The sequence below is a fragment of the Trachypithecus francoisi genome, unplaced genomic scaffold (assembly GCF_009764315.1).
Source record: "Trachypithecus francoisi isolate TF-2019V2 unplaced genomic scaffold, Tfra_2.0 Contig01461, whole genome shotgun sequence".
NCBI classification, from domain to species: Eukaryota; Metazoa; Chordata; class Mammalia; order Primates; family Cercopithecidae; genus Trachypithecus; species Trachypithecus francoisi.
In genome coordinates this window covers 1,521,819-1,541,147 of record NW_022681433.1, presented here as the reverse complement: position 1 = coordinate 1,541,147, position 19,329 = coordinate 1,521,819, and the positions used below count along the sequence as shown (strand labels likewise).

At 41.2% G+C, this 19,329-nt stretch overlaps 1 long non-coding RNA gene across 1 annotated transcript; it reads right to left on the bottom strand.

Annotated features, from left to right (window-relative positions):
- Nucleotides 1–4,430: 4,430 nt before the first annotated feature.
- LOC117096424 lies at nucleotides 4,431–18,742 on the bottom strand. Its single transcript, XR_004442481.1, has 4 exons — nucleotides 18,669–18,742; nucleotides 16,289–16,554; nucleotides 13,791–13,958; nucleotides 4,431–4,649 (listed from the first exon to the last, which is right to left on the bottom strand). It is a non-coding gene; the product is annotated as an uncharacterized LOC117096424 (long non-coding RNA).
- Nucleotides 18,743–19,329: the final 587 nt, after the last annotated feature.

Sequence of the window (19,329 nt, the reverse complement as noted above, 5' to 3'; positions counted from 1 at the left end):
AAAGATGTTGTATTCTAAAAGCTAGGCTCATTTCCAGCATGTGGTCTATGGCTGAAGCTCTGAGTTCTTAAAATCATTGAGTTGAGAAATTTGTTTCTGTGAGAGTGCTTTAACTCTATGAGGACACAGTAGGACTCTCCAAGGAAAGAAACCTGCCAGGGAACTCTCGTACCTTTACATTGATACAATCTCCCTTTTAAAAATGGTTTTAATTGTGATAAGATACACTTAACATAAAATTGACCATCTTAACCATGTTTAAGTGTATTGTGTCAAAGGAATTAAATACATTCATATTAGTGTGCAACCATCACCAACACCCACCTCCAGAACTTTTCATCTTGCAAAACTGTAACTCTTCACCCATTAAACAACAACTCCACTTCTCCCTTCTCCCAGGCCCTGGCAGCCACCATTTCTGCTTTCTGTATCTGTGAATTTGACTACTCTAGGTACTTCATATAAATGGAATCATACAATATTTGTCCTTTTTTGACTGGCTTATTTCACTTAGCATGATGTCTTCAAGGTTCATTCCTGTTGTAGCATGAGTCTACAATCTCCCGTTTCAGTGGGTAAACAAAATAGTAGCCCTAGTCACTTTATCTTTTTATATCCATATAATATTTTATATCAACTTACTTCAAAGGGACTTTATAAAGTTTGCCTGAGTTGTGATTTGAGTTCCCTTTAAGAGAAACCCATAATAACAAAGCAGTGGTAATGAAGGCGATGGCAGCGGTGGTGGTAGGTTGACTACATAATAAACAGGAGGAGGGATGAAGAGAAGAGGCAGTTTTGACTCTACATTAAAGACCACCTGCTCTACTCCCAGAGATTCTGGATCCACAGATCTGGGTGAGGTGCAAGAATTAATATTAAAAAAACAACACAAAGAATGGGGAGAATTAAAATTCTTCTCTGTATTGCACTGTACTGGCTCTACTTGTGACTTCCACTCACCATCAGCTGCTACACAGATAAATCAAATCCATCCTCTTTGTCACTTTCAAAATTTGAATTTGTCTCCTTTGCTTGAGGTAAAACATCTCAGTTTTGCTTAAGTAACAGACTTCATTTTATGTAGTTTTTAGTCCTTTAACATATAGTTTTCTTTCTTGTAGATATTCATTAAGTGTCAACATCTATTCAAAACGAGGCATCCAAAACTGCTCCTTGTTCAGCATCATTATCCAAAAGTCTGCCTATGATAGGCAGAATTCTAAGATGGCATGTGGAATTAAGTTTGCTCATCAGTTGACGGTAAGAAAGGAAGATTATCCTGGTTAGCCTAACCTAATCACATGGGCCTCTTAAAACCAGAGAGTTTTCTCCTGCTGGTTGCAGAAGTCAAAGAGATTCAAATCGAGAGAGGGATCCACTGAAAGGACGCTTTTCTATTGCTGAACTCGGGGGAGCCACATGGCAAGGACCTGAGAGTGACCTCTCTGAGCTGGGAGTAGTTCCCTGCTGAGAGCCAGCAAGAAAACAAGACCTCAGTCCTAAAACCACAAGTCCTACAACTGCCAACAACCAATGGTGCTTGGAAACAGATTTCTCCCTAGCCGAGGCTCCAAGAAAGGATGCCAATATCTTGATTTTAGCCTTATGAGACCCTCAATGGAGGACCCAGTTAAAACATGCCAGGCTCCTCAGTCATAGAAACTGTGTTGTTTTAAGTCACTAAATATGTGGTAATTTGTTATACAAATATAGATAATGAATATACTGCCCCTTCTACTTTACATTTCAACAATACTTATCTATGTGCACTTTCTGAACTTAGTTGCTCTCTTGGTCTTGCACAGATAGCTTTGTTCATGACATTTCCTTGCCTGGAGTATTCCCTCTTATCTGATCAGATGTCAGATGGACAAACTCTCCACTCTTCATGTTCAAGATGCATCTCAGGCATTGCTGCACCAGAAAATGCCGTTGCCTTCCCCGGGCAGAATTCTTGTGTTTATTAGTCCCTTCTGCCTGTAGGAATTAGAGAGCCCTGAAAAACTACAGGCAGGAGAATTTTCAGTTAGCACCTTTACGATTTTACGGAAAAACTAAGATCATGAGGACTGAAATTGGGAATTAATGTAAGAAAGTCCTTATAGATATTTTTATATTCCTTTAAATAATACAAGCAGTTTGCCATGTAACGATAGGAACAATGACGTTCTATATATCACATTGGCAACAATTGGTGGTCTGCTTTTTGCATTTACCACTTTTTGCAAAATAGATACTTTTAAGGATTTCTTTCCTCTGAAGTTTCGGTGAGATGCTTGTGAATGCCTCCTGTTCTGGTCCAGAGGCATGTGACTGTGTCACTGGAGTTACTGGCATGAGGAACAGGAGCCAACCTCAGTATCTCAGAGTACCAAGAGGCTATAATAACCTTCCTGGTAGCTTCATACCAAACCTCAGACCCTCCTATACTCCATCCTCCACATCATTCAAGCTCTCCCTTTCCTTTGGCTCTGGTACTAGAAAGCAGCATGCAAATACCACGAATTTCATCTACTTGATCTTCAGAACTGCAGAAACTCTATCTCTGCACTCCCCTGTACTTCCTTTTTCTATCCTAATGCTTAATTCCATTTTCTAATTAAAGTATATTCTGCATGCACAAGGTCTACGTCCCCTAATCTTTGATAATTCCCAGATGCACAAGTACATCATGGCAAGATGCAAGCCCCTATCGTAAGACAGAGCCCGTAAGGCTACAAAGAAGAATAATGTGCAATTCTGTCTGTTTTCAAGAAGTTCATCTACAGATACAAGCAATCCAATTCAGCAGATAAAGTGCTATCCAGAAATTTAGGCAACAAATTGAAGTTGATATAGATGGTATCAATGAGATTCAGTATTTATTAACAGGTATCCAATATGTAAAGCATGGAAATTGGAATTTAGGTACAGAAATATTCCAATATGGAAGCAGACATCAGGGAAGTCTGTTAAGAGGTGACAAAGTAGAAAGCAGGGTACTTGGAAGGAGGTTCAGATGCAGGATTTTAGACTCTGGTAAGAAACTAACAAGAGCAAAGCCAAGTCTCAGTTCTTTGGGGATTGGAGTACTGATAAACAAAAGACCAGGACTCCCCCATGGAAAAGCTAAATCTGTGACCCAATTACCAGAAGGAGGCCACAAACCAGGGGCTTCTTCTTGAATACAGTTTTTAAAACTGGAGCAAGCCAGAAACTCCGTGTCATTCTAGAAATCTACTCGAACAAGTATGCAAACATAAACGTGCAAAGCTGTTCATTGCAGTGTTGTTGGTAATAGCAAAAAACTTAGAAACAATTGAATGCTCACCAGTGGAGTCCTGGTTACATAAATGATGGGATATCCAACCAGGTAAATACTTTGCATCCCTTAGAATCAATGAGGAAGCTAGCTCATATGAACTGATATGGAAAGATTTCCAATATGTACTATTAACTGAAAAAAACTGAGAGACAGGATAATATGAACACTCTGATATCACCAATGCAAAAAGGAAAGATACACAGTAGCTGGATAAGATACACTTACGTAAACACGTACACCCATGCACACGTACACCCATGCACACGTACACCCTTGCACACGTACACCCATGCACACGTACACCCATGCACACGTACACCCTTGCACACGTACACCCATGCACACGTACACCCATGCACACGTACACCCTTGCACACACACACACACCCCTGCACATATGTATTATCAGTGTTCATTCCAGAAAACAAAAACCATTCTAAGTATTTCAAACACAGAGAATTTAATACAAGGATTGGTTAAAAATTGTTGCTTATCCAAAGGGGAAAGGGAAGAGAAGTCTATCCAAAGGTGAACAATGTTAGGAAACCAATAACATCGAGTGGAGCAAAAGGGAACATTATTTGAGCAAGAATCCACAATTGCTGTGGTGCTGAAGCTGCCGGAGGAATGTCTAGGATCAGTCCTAAATACTCCACATTCCAACCATGACATCTCCTTTATGTGTTTTCTTTTGGGCCCTCATTAGACTGAGGGAAGGTCTTAAATGGCAGTCTACTGGTTATATTATTAGTCATTTTATAGAATTAATCAATTGTGTCAAGGGCAGGGATCTTATATTAATCCTTTTGGCTTTTTGTTTGTTACCAGATACACTCCTCCTGTTTTGTAAATGTGGAATGACTCAAGGCTTTGCTTAACTCGTTAGGGCAGAGCTGGTGGGAAGAACGGAGAGGAAGCCTGATATATTATTAAAGACAACTAAAGCCAAGGTATTTACAACAATAATCTACAAATTATTTTATTTTAGCCTCTCTGAAAAGAGCTTGTTTAAAACTGAGTGAGAAAAGTGTTGGGATTTTTTCGATTAACTCTCCAAACAAAAATGTGTATTATATTTTTAAAAGAGACAAGTGTATTACTTCTTTATGAGTCAGTTGAATCAATTTCATCATGAAGGTCTCCGTGTGTGATGTTTCTTGGGTACCTGTTGAAATCCTCCCAGCCTCACCTGTCTCTTATTCCAGCTCCTACTGCGGCAACCAGTTCTGTGTGGGCTCCAGTTTTCTGCAATCACAATCAGACAGTGCCTGGCATCTTTGCACATGGCCGTCTCCGGTGCTCCAGCCTGGGCTTCTCTGTGGACACTGAGGGCTGCTACAGTCTGCAAAGGCAGGGCCAAACCCTTGATGAGATAAATGCTTTTTCCACTTTCTCCCTGGTTGGGCAGCCCTGAGTTTCACAAGGCAGTCCAGCAGTCCAGTGAGAGGGAGTAAGCAAACAGGAGTACATCTTTGTATTAGCTCTCCCCCGTCATTCCTCCTTCCTGAATCACACTCCTCAGTAAAGTACTTCAAGTTAAGTACAGTATTTGTTTCAGGCTCTCCTTTAAGGGGAACTCAGGCTATGACAGTCTCCAATATACAATACTGTGGCTCTGATGATGGTCCAATTTGGTGATGGCTGGGAGAAAAATGCACTGAAAATATGATCACCGTATGTTACATAGCCAAGACCTGAGCCTGATGATTTTGTTATAATTTTCATGGAACATAGTAAAATGGAAAAAATCCACAGGCAGGAGGAACAACTGGAACCAGAGACTCAAATGCTATCAGGACTTTCTCTACATCTCTCATTTGCTTTGTTTCTCTCCCTTTCTGTTTCCCTGTCTCTACAGTTTCATCTGCTTCTCTGGTTCACATGGTAAGAAAGTACCAAGGTTGGGCAGAGGGGACTCTTCCCCTTTTTCCCCCTATTTCCAAGTGCAGGCACTTGTATCAAGGCCCACCTTCTACTTTCTCTGCAGCCCTACACCTAAACCTCTCCCCAGAGAAGGAGTGATCTGGCTGATTTGTGAGTTTGGAGAAAGAGATGGAATATATGTAACTGAGATGCATCCTTCCTTCTCTCTGTTTGTTTTTGTTTTGTTTTGTTTTGTTTGTTTGTTTGAGACAGGGTTTCGCTCTTGTTGCCCAGGCTGGAGTGCAATGGTGTGATCTCGGCTCACTGCACCCTCCACCTCTCGGGTTCAAGCGACTCTCCTGCCTGAGCCTCCTGAGTAGCTGGGATTACAGGCACCCACCACCGCGCCTGGCTAATTTTTGTATTTTTAGTAGAGACGGGGTTTCACCATGTTAGCCAGGCTGGTCTCAAACTCCTGACCTCAGATGATCCACCCGCTTTGGCCTCCCAAAGTGTTGGGATTACAGATGTGAACCACCGCACCCAGCCCATGCAGTGAGTTTTAAAGAGTCAGGTCCCTACTGGGAGAGCCAGCCCGAATGCAGCTGTGCCTATGACTGGGTAGTAATTCTCTTTAACTCAGGGGTGGAACATAAGTAGGTCCACATATCATATTCTCTGCTACCGTCTCCAGGCTTGTTGGCATTTATTAATGGACCAATGGACAAGATGACCAATGGACATCTTGATCTCCAATGGTCTGAGTCCTGCATCTATCTCTCAATTGGTTCTGAGCTTGGATATATATTAATATGTGTTATTATAATATATATTAATGTGAAATGTATTAGTATACATCAATAAATATAGCAGGGGTTTTATATATTGATCCTCCTAAGACCTTCCAGTCACCAACATCCTCCATCTTTATGTCTTACAATTTTTACACAAGAAGAGAGATGATTTATTTTCACTTCTACTTTTTCCTGGGTAGGGACTCTAGTTAGTGCAGAATAAACCCTGATTGGCAGGCAAGAAAATAGGATTGGCTAAGTTTGGATCAGGTGCCCACTGATGAACCAAACATCTATGATCAGAAGGGTAAGTCAATTTCTAACACAGCATCTCTGCCCGACCACAGCTGTGCTGCCACCATGGGCAGGACTCACTAGCAGGGACAGTGCACACAGGTGCATGTGGAATTCATGGACTTCCTGAGCTACTCCATAATCAAGAACATGAAAGGCCAGGTGGGAGGGAGATGTGCTCACCCTATTGGGGTCAGGGCTAGAGGCTTGCAGGCTACATAGAACCTGCTGCTTGGTCTTGGATAGGTCAACCACTTGGCCCACATGGAATATCTGTTGCTCTTAAATAAAGTGTTTATATTGTATGCAGAGAAAATTGGAACATGGGTGATCCAACTGCATCTGGGTAGATGGCATGGGAGGACAGACAGTTCTTAGAGGCAGACAAGCTTTGAGGCCCCAGATTTAGAGATGTCTTCTTCCCCCAGCAATTATTCTGAAATTTCACCTCTGCCCTCAGTTTCCCTATCATATCTTCACGTTGCCCTACTTTGCCTCAGAAAAGGAACTCAAAGGCCAGGCACAGTGGCTCATGCCTGTAATCCCAGCACTTTGGGAGGCTGAGGTGGGCACATCACTTGAGGCTGGGAGTTCAAGACCAGCCTGGCCAACATGGTGGCACCCCCAACTCTACTAAAAATTAGCTGGGCGTGGTAACACGTGCCTGTAATCTCAGCTACTCAGGATGCTGAGGGAGGAGAATCACTTCAACTCGGGAGGTGGAGGTTGCGGTGAGCTGAAATTGCACCACTACCCTCCAGCCTGGGCAACAGAGTGAGTGACACTTGTCTCAAACAAACAAACAAACAAACAAAGGAACAAACAAACACACAGAAAAGGAACTCAAAGTCTTAACAGAGAAAATGGAAGCTTACGTGAATTGCACAAATTTCGTCCACTCCCACACAGCCAATATTTGCCTTCACATGTCCCTTACCTTCTTCCCTCCTGTCTCCATGGAAAAGATATTCTTCCTCCTGGTGTGGCATCTATGAGGTATTATAGTTGCTATAGACTGAATGTTTAAGTCCCCTCCAACACTGTACCCCAAATTCATGTGCTGAAACGTAATCCCTAATGCAAAGGTATTTGAAGGTGGGGCCTTTGGGAGGTTATTAGGTCATGAGGGTGAAGCCCTCAGGAAATGGTTTTGTGTCCTTACTAAAGAGATCTAGCAACTTCTCTCACCCCTTCCACCACGTGAGAACATAGTGGAAAGTGGCCATACATAAACCAGAGAGCAGGCTCTTTTTTTTTTTTTTTTTTTTTTTTTTTTTTTTAGATGATGTCTTGCTCTGTCGCCCAGGCTGGAGTGCAGTGGCATGATCTCGGCTCACTGCAACCTCCGCCTCCTGGGTTCACGCCATTCTCCTGCCTCAGCCTCCTGAGTAGCTGGGACTACAGGTGCCCGCCACCACGCCCAGCTAATTTTTTTTTGTATTTTTAGTAGAGAAGGGGTTTCACCGTGTTAGCCAGGATGGTCTCGATCTCCTGACTTCATGATCCGCCCGCCTCGGCCTCCCAAAGTGCTGGGATTACAGGCGTGAGCCACCGCGCCCGGCCGTGACATAATCTTTCTGTGTCTTCCACCCCTCATGTGTCACACTCTGCATAGAATCGTGGCAACAACTCAGAGCGCTGGCTGGAGGATTCAGTGAAAGAGTGGACACAGAGCGCCTGGCCCAGGGCCTGGTGTGGCATGGCAGCAGCAACTCTCACTATGCTATGATCCCCAACCAATTCTCCATCACTAAACCCAAAAGATACTTTTCACTTTTCATTTCCTTGACCTCTGTATAGTGGCTGGCATTGTTGTCTTCTCTCCCCGGCATTCTCACTGCCCTTGGTTCCCATTTTATTACTTTCTCATGATTTTCCTTCTACTCCTTCAACCACAGGTTCTCAATATCCATCTTGGAGTTCTCTTTCTTTACCTGCCATTTAAACATCAAGGCTCTGTTCTCTACTCTCGTCTCTCCTCATTCTACATACTCTGCATAATCTCACTTACACCTACATCCTTGATAACCCCTTAGGATGGGTTTAGATACATCTGTGTTTCTAGATTTCACCTCTCCCCTGAGTTCAGAGACAGTTAATGCATGGCCAGATGCACCCAGTCCTTAAATAGGTTCAGAGTGCTTTTACAAATCGAATAAAGGCAGGTATCTAATGGATTCATGTTTCAGACATGTAATTATAAGATGTCACCACCTGTACATTCTATAGGCACCATAGACATTTAATGAGCAAAGCTGAACTTGCCATATTCCTCATCGTATAAACAAGTTTTCTATCCTTCCCTCTGTATCTGCCTACTCTGCTGCCATAACCAGAAACTTCTTTCTCCCCCTTTCTCCCATTAAAACACCATTTGCCTTTCACAAGTCTTGTCAGTCAACTTCCTGAATTTCTTTTGGATTCATCTCTTTCTCTCTATTCTTGCACATTATCCCTACCTAAACATTCGTGCTTCTCTTAGTGTGCTCCCTCTTTTGCTCAAGCTCCTCTGTATATTAGAACACCTTTTCTCCTTTGCCCATTCCTCTTCGAGGTTTAACTTCGGGCTTGTTTACTCTGGGAAACCTCCTCTCCCTTCTCCAAAATAAAATTAGGAGTCCCTTAATTTTATTTTTGTAGCCAGTGCTTGTGATGCTCTGTGCCACAGCTTCTTGGCCCTCCTGGGAAGGGGCTCATGTGCTTTGCCCACTCCCCACTTCAAATCCTCTCTGAAGCTTCCCTCTGCTTTGCTGCCTCTGGGCTCTCTCTGAATCCATACAAAGCTGCTCAGCTTGGTTACAGAAGCAATATGCAAGTGTGGAGGACACTAATACACCCCAGAGGCAACGGCCAATTAGTAGGGGGCTGGAATCAGTGGATCCTCCAGTGAGATGATCTGAGGTACGTTCTACCCAGTTCTTCAGAGGGACTCCAGTGGGATTGTGCCCCTGATGCCCACAGTGGCTCATTGACATCCTTTATCAACTTTTTTTTAATCCCCTCTCTCACTCTCCACACTTTCACCTCTGCTTCTTGGAATGATCAACTAAGTAAACACTCACACATCATATTTTTCTTAGACTCCAGTTTAGGTGTGCCCTAAACTAAGATATGCTCCAATAGCCTCTAGTTTATACAATGGGCATAGCATTTATTATATTGAATTATCATTGCTACTTTACTTTATTCATCTTTGAATATTTAATGCCCAGTGCTTTGATACAGGGCCTGGATTAAAACAGACATTATGTAAAATATGTAAAAGCAGGTAGAAAGAGAGAGAGAGAGAAAAAGACTTCTTCTTTTCTTTTCTTTTTTTTTTTTTTTTCAGATGGGGTCTCACTCTGTCACCCAGGCTGGAGTGGTGCAGTGGCACAATCAGAGCTCACTGCAGCCTCAGCCTTCAGGGCTCAAGCAATCCTCCCACCTCAGCCTCCCAAGTAGCTGGAACTACAGACATGTGTCACCCCACCTAGCTGATTTATTTTGTATTTTTAGTAGAGATGGGATTTTGCCGTGTTGCCCAGGATGGTCTCAACCTCCTGGGCTCAAGCCATCTGCCCGCCTTGGCCCCCCAAAGTGCTGGGATTACAGGCTTGAGCCACCACACCTGGCCAAGAAAGAGACTTTTGGCCAATATCACTTGTGCTTAGTGCTGGCTATTCCTACTGCTGTACTTTTCACTTTGTGAAAGTATAAAATGTAAATAATGCAATGCAAATAAGGAATATTATTGGAAAATCATCTCAAACACAGGCATAGGGTGGGTTTTTGCCTGATCATTCATGATAAGGGGACTATGAGACTGAGCCGCATCCCATTGTTACATCACTTTGTAAATTACATCACATCTTAATTGTATGCACAGTTACAGATTCGCTGTGAACATCTGATTGATAATTTAACACAACAATGGTTCATTGGGAGATGCCATTAGAACAAAATACCTGTGATGGAGACAATGATAAAGATGGAGTCAACAGAGGGACCGCCATTGAACTTCCAACTTCCTCAAGAAGTTTGGAAGCAAGATGGGGTATCAGAGATGGGGACTTGGGGGATATTAAAAAAGTGATACATCTTTTACTGGAATTTCACAGATGAGTTCTTTGCAACAACTTTAAAAGCAATATGTCTCATTAGTGAATAATAACAAAATCTAGCACATAATTATTTATGAAGTTATCATCCCAGTAGCACCTAAACACTTCAGAGATACTTGATGTGTAGCCTAGATTCACCCAGAGCTTTTTTAGACTCAGGGTACATTCATAAATGTAATAAAGGTAAATGTCTAATTGATTCATGGTGGAAAAAAGAGAGAGAGAGAAAGAAAATAGAAACAACGATTCTTTGCCAAGGCACTTGCAAACGTTCGATTGTTCCACACTACCCAAATACCAACCTCAGGAGAAATACTTGTAATGGAGCATAAATAAGTGAGATAAAATTTCTTGGCCTTGGAAGGAGATTAGTGCCAGGAAATAAAAAAGTAACTTAGCAGAAGTAAAAATTAGTCATAGTAGACTCTTATATCTCCCTTTTGATTTCTTTCTTTCTTTCTTCTTCCATTTTAATGATTTTTATTCTGCTGTTTTTCCCCAGAATTTCTTTTGTTTATATTCAGAAAATCCAGATAGCCAGGAATCCTTGGTGCAAATCATTTCCTTTTAAAGAGATTTGTGCAGTTACTGATATTCCTTTCCTAGTCTATTTCACTAAGGCCGAGACTGTCTATAGAGATGGATTTTCACACAAAATGGATGTTTCAAAAACTTAAAACACAGCTATATTTGGATCTATGAACTATAAACAGCAGGAAACCTACAAGATTCTAAAACCTGTTATTTCCCTCTTATTATCTCTATTTTACAAAGCTCTGTGTATTCCATCTTCAGAAGCTACCTCCATTCTTCCAGTTCAAGAAAATTTACCTTAACACATTGCTAAGGCTTTAGATTTTTCTGACTTTACCCCCAGATATCACCCCAGAAATGATGCATACCACTCGGTACAATTTGCATCATTACACAAAAGGGACTCTCCTTGGAAACCTTTTATGCACTTCTAAAACATAATAGCATTAAAAGAAATGTGTTCTTTTTAAGATAATAACTGCTGTTAACTCCCCCACTTGAGCTTGCTGAAGCATTTGACAATTAACCCAGCTTACTACTGGCTTGAAATGATTTGACAATGGTTTAACTCTTTTGGGAAATGCTTTTTCCAATTTTTTTCCTTTTTAGTGCATTTTAACACATTTAAATGTCATCTCTATTCTTCCTCTACACTTATCCCTTAACACATGAATACATTTTTGGTTATACGTGTTTGTGGTTATTAAAAACATATAGAATCATTGTGTTGCGGGGTGAATTATGTGTCCCGAAATTCATATGTTGAAGTGCTAACCTCTGAACCTGAGAATGCTACTGTATTTGGAGACAGAGCCTTGAAAAAGCTGATCAAGTTAAAATGAGCCTGTTAGGGTGGGCCCGCATCCAACATCATTGGTGTCCTTATAAGAAGAGCATATTTGGATATACAGAGACACACTAAGGATGCATGTGCACATGTGAGGGCACAGGAAGTAGGTGGCCATCTGCCAGCCACAGAGACCAATCCTGCTAGCAACCTAACCCCCAGAACTGTGAGAAAATCAATTTCTGTCATTTAAGCCACCCAGTCTACAGTATTCTATTATGGTGGTCCTGCCAGACAAATACACCTAGATTCTAGTTAGTGGGCTACTCCCACTAACTATTTCACTTAGGGCAGTCCTTTGCACAAGCATTTCCTTCTGAGTTACCAGGATTTCCTATAGTAATTCCACTGCCAGAAACGACATCACAATACATACAGAGATGTCCTTTGATTTTTATAGAAACCCAGTGCTTTCAAAATTGGCCGGGCATGGTGGCTCACACCTGTAATCCCAGCATTTTGGGAGGCCGACGTGGGCGGATCACTTGAGGTCAGGAGTTGAAGACCAGCCTGGCCAACATGGTGAAAACTCCATCTCCACTTAAAAAAAAAAAAAAGTTAGCCAGGCACAGTGGCATGCACCTGTAATCCCAGCTATTCAGGAGGCTGAGGCAAGAGAATCTCTTGAACCCAGGAGGCAGAGATTGCAGTGAGTTGAGATTGCACACTGCACTCCAGCCTGGATGACAGATCGAGACTTCATCTAAAAAAAAAAAAAAAAAAAAAAAAACCAAGCCAAGTGCTTTTGATTACAAATGTCCCTAAATGATTGAATGTCCAGGCAGTGCCACTGAACTCTGTTGCACTATCCACATACACTTAATTGTTAAACCCAGATTTTTCTGCCTCCATCACAATATTCAATACTGGCTGTTCCCTTCCTATTCTCTTAGTCAATGTGGTCTTAACTGTCATCTTGCTGGTTTTTCTGCCTCTAACTTTTGGTAGTTCCTACTAAAAAGAGAGAGTCTTATGAACACTGGAGGGGTAGAACATGCTATGGCTGATCACCCACTTTTCACCATCCTGTTTTTGTTTGATGAGATTGAACTATACTGAACAATAAAGCATGCCTTTGAAAAAGACACCCAGAGGCAGTATAGATGCCCCATATGAGGAACACAAACTCTTTGCCTTGTATACAGTGTGTGCTGCACCAGCTTCCTAACAAGGTTCCATGTTTCTGTCCTTGTACCACTACAATCCACTGAAATCTTATAGCCTAAGGATGATTTTAAATTCTAAATCACACCCTCACAGACCCCCCATGCCCCAGCTTTCCATCTCACTCAGGGTAAAACCTGAGTCCTCACGACAGCCTGTTAGAGTTTCATGCCTGGGCTCCCTGTGATGTCTCTGACACCTACCACTGACTTGGGCTCTGCTGTCGTCAAACACTCCTGACTCCCACACTGTGGCCTTTTCTCCTGTTATTCTCTCATCTTGGAATTCTTTTCCACCAGCTGCCTGTCAAATGACATTTTTCCTTTTTTCAGCCTCTCCCAATCCCACCAACAATAAGAATATTGATGACAATAACAGTAGTAATAGTAATAAAAACATGGTCTTTTCCACCATTGTTTAAAGTTTTTGCCAAGGGTCTCTCCACTCAGTTCTCTGGGAAGAGGCACAATTTAAAGAGTCTAAGTGCCAAAGATGAGGACATAGATATTCTCTACTATCTCACAGGTACCACCCTGGGAACTCACATGCTAAACAGTAATGTCAAGGATACTGATCAATATTGTGGTACTCATTTGCAAAGCTAGCTTTAATTAGATTTTTTAAAACTTACATTTGCAAGATTAATATAGTGAGTGAATTAATACAATTGTATTGCTCAATGTCCATTTCTTTTTTTCCTGCATCTAGGTCAAAAATTTAGTTCCTAGGTTTCTGGTTTCTTCCTAAAAAATGGTCATTTGTATTCCAGAATCAACCTCTCCTCACCAGCCAAGTCCTCAGGGGACATCTGAAATAATCCTAAAGGAGGGTGCTGTCAGCTGCCGCTGCACCTGCTAAATGTCTTGAGATCCACAAAGGCTCACCTGAATGCTTGCATAGTCGCCTCTGAGGAACATGTGTCTTGCCTCATTTGCACTTCTTTGGACATTTAATTGCAGTATGCATCACACTCCACTGCAAGTATTTCTTTAGCTGTCTGCCTGACTTCATATCCTCTGAGCTCTTTAAGGACAGGGTCTTTAGTAATCATGCTGAAAAATCCAAACAGTTCACAAGTGGAAAGTTACTCATGTCCCCAGTCCTTCACTTCTACTCCCAGAGAGGTCCCCTGTTAAATCTCTGAAATACCTTCCTGAATTTCCCTATGTATAAACAAGCATGTATCTATACATAGCAGGTGTGATTATTTTCAGAACATCGCATTCAGGAGTGGAAAATGTAACTTTTTAAAAATAACATTTTAATCCCTATTTTGAGCACCAGTTCTGTCAAGAAGCAGAACATGTTATGTTTGTCAATTCAGAGGAAACTCAGGCATTTCAGGAGTTCTCAGTCGCTGGAGGAGCTTCCTCTCTCTTCTTCCGCCCTGGATTATTGTCATTGTTGCTGTTGTTCTAGATTCTAGGGGTGGGGCATTTTGGAGGTGGCCAGCCATTGGTCAGATCGAAACACACTAGCATCTATTGTGGTGCCCACTGCCCACATCTGGCTCTGGGCTACTGCCGTCCATCTACCCTCGTGGCATCGGGTACAGACCAGGTGGCTGAAGCTGCATCTGCTAATGGGGTTGCCTAATGCCGACCCAGAGCTCCCAGCTGGCTGTGGATTCTTTTCATGAAACCAGAGTCTGCTTCCTGGACCGCAGCCAGTGAAGGTGCCCCAGGTCCATTGGCCTGGCACACCTTCTACCTGTCTCTCCCTATGCTCCTGTGTCACGACAGCAAAGAGAATGTCCTTGTTCTCTTGCTCCCCCACTCTCTCTGCGGCCAGCCCAAGGTGGGTGGGGCTCTGGTCCTCTGAGTGATGTTACTCCCACCAGCTCTCCTCTGTCCCCTGCTCCCTTCTCTCCTGGAGTATTTTTATCTTGTCTAAAGCAGGAAAATTGGCTTTTGGATCAACAGTCTTTCTTTCCAACACTATTTGTTTAACCCATTGTCTCCGCCAGTAGTTTCAAAAGTCTATTTTGCAATTAAAAAGCTGAGAATTAATTATTTTATTCTCTGTTCAGTTGTGGCCCTGCTTCCCTGAGGCCCAGAAGGCCCTCATTGCTTCCTGCAGTGGGTGTTGGGGTACAGAGGTAATAGCAATGATGGTGATGGTGGTGAGGAGGAGGACTCAGCAAACAATCCTACCACATTTATAGATTTTTTTTTTTTTGGTCCCAAAAGTGTAATCCTTCTGTACCTACTATTCTATAGCTTGCTTTTTTCACTTAATAAAATATCTGGGATATCTTTACAAATCAGTACTTATATGTCTAGCTCATTCCTTTTCACATTTGCATAATATATCTTTGTCTTGATACACTATTTTTATCAACCAGTCCACTGTTGATGGAAATTTAAGTAGTTTCAGGTTTGGCTTTCCAAACAAAGCAACAATGTGCATCTTTATAAACACATATTGGCTTATTTATAATGGGATATCCATAGTACAGTTTGCTAGAAATGGAATTGCCACATCACACAGTATATCCACTTTACATTTTGGTTCATACTGGCACACCATTTCTAAAAATATGTACCAGTTTACACACCCAGCAAAAGGATATAAGAACATCAGTTTCCCACAGCATTTACCAACACTAGACATTTGTCAAGCTAGAAATTGTTCTTGGTTCTTTTAGGGTTCTTATTTTTTATTATTTTATTTTTGAAAGAGGGTCTTGCTCTGTCACCCAGGCTGGAGTGCAGTGATGCAGTCTCAGTTCACTACAGCCTCAAACTCCTGGGCTCAAAGCCATCTTCTTACCTCAACCTCTCAAGTAGCTGGGACTACAGGCGTGTGCCACCACGCCTGGCCTGGGGGGCTTTTTTCATGTAAATTGATCACTCATTTTCTCAGACCAGTTTTTTTCTACTAAACATTTGTGTTTCTTATTGATTTACAAAAGGTCTTTATATGGGAAGGAAATTCTACCTTTGAGTACTTTTCTTAATTCGCTTTATTTTTAACTTAATGAATGCCTTTTTCCTGTGGAAAAGTTTAAATATGGAGTAAAATATGTGAAATATATTCCGCCTTTGCTAAGACACCCAGGAACAACTTACCTCATTTAAATAATAAATGAATATTAATGCATATTTTATTATCATGCTCTTTTGTTTTTCTATTTCACACCTCACTGAAATTTATTCAGGTGCAAAGTATAAGGTGGGGGATATAATGTTATATTTTTCCAAATATTTCAATACCTTTTATTGAATATTCTTTCTATGGAGTACTTTTAAAGCAAAAGAATTACATTTAGCTTTCTGATATAATTTTAACAAATTGGGGATTATCCAGGACAGGGGCTTTTCTACCTCCTATTTCCCCAGTCACTTCTTCCTTAAAGTAGGCCAGTGAGGCATATTTTTACCTTTAGGTGGATCTAGCCAAGAGAGGAGACCAAAGCAAATGACTCCAGTTGGCTCTTCTTCCTCCCAAAAGACAGGCGCTCCTGCGGAGGGATCCCGAAGAACGCTCCACAGAGAGGCTGAGCTTGTTAGAGGCACAGGATTTCCGCTAGTAGTGCTGGACTCCTTGCTGAAAGTAAGTCTAGGTGCTAGCGGTGACTCAGCAGGCTGTTATCTTGCAAGGTGACTTGCCCACGACCCTGAGCAAATGATAGCAACCATGCCCGCTCTGAAAATGCAGAAAATGAAGATTAGAGTCCTGAGCCTAATGCGTATTCCTTCTTTTGCTGACATTCTCTCTCTCTTTTTTTTAATTAGTTCTTTGTTTTTGTTTTACAGACAAGGTCTTGCTATGTTGTCCAGGCTGGAATGCAGTGGCAATTCACAGATGTAATCATGATGCCCTACAGTCTTGAACTCCTGGGCTCCAGGGATCCTCCTGCCTCAGCCTGTGTGAAGGTCCTAAGGTAGGGCGCGCTTGGCATGGTAAAGGTCCAGCGTGAAGTGAACGCTGGATGAGTGAAGGGAAGTAGAGGGTAAAAGGCCAGAGAAGTGAGTGGGGTGGGACCTCCAGGGCCTACTTGCAAATTAGTATGGAGCCATCATACCTCATTTTCACTGGCTTTTTTCTTCATAGTGCAAATGACTAAATACTAAAAGTTAATCCAAATAGCACCAAAATAACGCATTTAAGCAACTTATGCAGTCAATCAAATTGGCAGTTAATGTTTTCCAATGCAGAATAGGTTATATGTTTGCAGCAAAATAATTCAATGTTATATGGTAATAAAACATATATATACATTATGTAACATATAAGTTATATTATAAACTTAGTAAGTTAAAGTCACATTAATATGTTTGTTATATTATAAACATAATTCAAATGAATTTATATAAATAGAATTCAATACAGTAGAATTCCAATTAATAATTTTGTCATATGATAAATTCAGTAAATTAAACCTACTTAAATGAAAACTGCTTTTCAAATTCTAAACATGCTATTGGGATGGAGGACAGAAATGGACAAAATAGAAATATGCATGTTATATATGGCTTTTTCCTAACTTCTTTCTCACAAAACAAACAAACAAACAAGCAAATTAAACCAGAAACAAGGAAACAAGAAACAATGCCTACTGATATTCTGTCACTTCCCCGGGAATTTTTATTTGCCTATTATTCAAAGAGGCACTATTGTCTCAGACCAGCTCTCAGAACCAGGACTCAGAGTTGGGCTTATACAAATGCCACTGGATCTTTGATTTTAACTCACTGGGTAGCTTAAATGCAAGACTTCACTTCCAGTCCTAGGTTTCCTTTTCAGAAAAATAGAATAACAAAATTGAATGAACTCTCTGGGATAAAGTGCTTAAATATTGATAATATAAGGATTTTTTGGTGACAGATCAGAGAAAAATAAGAAAAATGATACTTTATGTCAAACTGCAAATCTTTCTGATAATTAATGCTAATGTAGTTTATTCAGTAAATATTTATCATGTGATAAGTTAGGTAGGAAAGCTTGCAAAGAGCCTACGACGCTATGTTTGGACAGGTAGGGAAATAATAAAGTCTCAGAGAAGCTTATCAGGGACAGATTCAGGAGGAAGCAAATGTCCAATGGCTTTAAATATCGCAAAGAAATTAGGTGTATCCAGTGCAGTTGGCATTTAGGAGTTCATTGGCAACTTTACTGACAATGGTTTCTATTGTGTGTGGTGTTTTAGAACATATCAAGCAGTCTCAGATGCATTTTATCCTTATATTAAGTTATGTCTGCTGAATTACGAGAGTTGTTTCTACGTTCCCTATTGGACCCTAACTAACACACAGGGCCTATCAGCTAGATCATGGCTGAAATTTAAATTTGTTGGGTAGATGGAGTTAGGTGGTACTTACTGTCCCTGCCCACTCCTACCTACATCACTGATACGTATGACAGCCAGGAGCCTCCTGGAGGAGAAAAATTTTACTTCCTCCGGGTTTGTAGACACAGATCAGCACATATGAAGAACTGACATGTGGGTGCGTTTTAAGGGTAGGAGTTGTGATGAGACGTGATAAATTACTAGAAGAATATGGACCCTCTGACAGACAGACCTCCATAAAAGGAGTCAAATACAATGATAAAGAGTTAAAAAATAGCCTGTGGTCACCATGTAGCAACCCCAATATGAACTAGTTGCAACCAAGACAGATAGTTTGTGCACTGAGGGGGAAAAAGTTCTGCGTGAACTGAAAGAACCTTAATAAGCTCTGGAACGCCTCTCCAACCAGATAATCTTGCTGTGGGATTCCTCTAACAGACCATGACTCAGATGGAACAGAGCCACTCACTTGTGTATGCCAATTTGTCACGATGCCCTGAGCTTCAAGAGGATCTGCACCTTGAAAGAGCAAGAGTATTGCCAGCAGCACGGCCTCAGCTCAGTAGAGGTGTGTGACCACCCTGGACACAAAACCTGGCAACAAGCAAAGGCCACAACAATTTGTACTAATTGTGACTTCACAGGAGTCCATTCTAGGAACCCCCAAAACTTTGAGAGAGCCGGGTAATACTTTGGCTGAAGTTTCTGACAGGTTGGATGAGGCCTCAGCGTAATTAACGTTACAAAGAGCAAACAATGTAATTGACTGTTGCTCAAACTTATAAGGAGTGAAAGATTTTCTGAGATTTGCAGCAATAGAATTCTCAAGTTTTGTTTCATGTTTCTGTGATGTCATATTTAAATTTTTCATTTAGGTGTAAAATTTAGTGTATAAATTGTACATGATCGTTTCTAATCACTTTTTCATATTAGTTATTACAGATCTTTCCTTATTTTGGATTTTTAAGTTTGATTTCTCCCTTTTGGCCCAGTTATGCTTGGGATGAAACAGTTTTGTTAACACATAAAGCCAGCTCTTGATCCAGTTTGACAATAAAACTGCTAAATTTCCAATATCTATCTGTCTTTTTTATATAAAGTCTAGTTTTTTCCATCTCTCCTTTATTTTT